This window comes from Octodon degus, unplaced genomic scaffold (genome assembly GCF_000260255.1).
Source record: "Octodon degus isolate 3935 unplaced genomic scaffold, OctDeg1.0 scaffold00171, whole genome shotgun sequence".
Classification (NCBI taxonomy): Eukaryota; Metazoa; Chordata; class Mammalia; order Rodentia; family Octodontidae; genus Octodon; species Octodon degus.
Genome location: NW_004524747.1, coordinates 3,910,294 through 3,911,243, shown reverse-complemented (window position 1 = coordinate 3,911,243; position 950 = coordinate 3,910,294). Strand labels below are relative to the sequence as shown.

The following is a 950-nucleotide window of genomic DNA, read 5'->3' as shown; positions in this document are numbered from 1 at the left end:
AACTCAGACCCTTGTGCTTGCCAGGGAAGTGATTATTCCACTGAGCCATCTCCCCAGCCATCATAAAAATCTTTAATGACCTTTTACATGGGTTCATCTAATATGTTTTACACGTTCCTGCATGACTATCATTTTGAGAGCCCTTTATTCTTCATCCAGAAACATATAGAAACTTCTCTTTCCTTCTTAATTATGCTCTTTATTATTTCCTATATGCTACATCTGGAGGTATTAGAATATTTCGAGTTTGTATAACTGGAAAATATTTTACTTTTAGTTTTCAAAGGTATGTTTGCTAAGTACAAAATTCAAAGAGGACAGATCTGTTTTTTTCCTTTCTTTCAGTCTTTTAATTAGTCTAGTTTCTTACACACTTGGACTTTTTTTTTCTTTCTAATGTGGAATAAGATGCTATTTAATTTTGTTCTTCCATAGCTAATTTTTAATGTATTTTTATGCATTTTTACATGCTTTAATGATTTTTTTCTTTGCAATAGGTTTTGAACAATTTCATTTTGTGTATCTGGGTATGATTTTATTGAAATTTCTTGTTGAAAAGGTTTATTTTTCTTGGAAATATGGTGTTATTAGTTCAGCTAAATTCAGAAATTTTACATCTTTAAATATTTATTGCCTACGTCTTTCTACTTTCAGAATTCCAATTATATGAATATGTTTCACGACACAGAGTGAACTATTATATGACTGATCTGTAAATTCTTCTTCATTTTTATTTTATTTTTTTTTCTTTTCAAAGTTTTATTGATAAACATATAGCAATGAGACAGTTTCAAAAAAAAAAATGGAACGCTTCACGAATTTGCGTGTCATCCTTGCGCAGGGGCCATGCTAATCTTCTCTGTATCGTTCCAATTTTAGTATATGTGCTGCCAAAGCGAGCACTCTTCTTCATTTTTAGTTTGGAAAATTTTTATTGTTATATTAATTTA

At 29.7% G+C, this 950-nt stretch overlaps 1 non-coding gene across 1 annotated transcript; it reads right to left on the bottom strand.

Moving 5' to 3' along the window:
* Window positions 1–796: 796 nt before the first annotated feature.
* On the bottom strand, window positions 797–903 carry LOC111813214. Its single transcript, XR_002818533.1, has one exon. It is a non-coding gene; the product is annotated as a U6 spliceosomal RNA (small nuclear RNA).
* Between the last annotated feature and the right edge of the window lie 47 nt (window positions 904–950).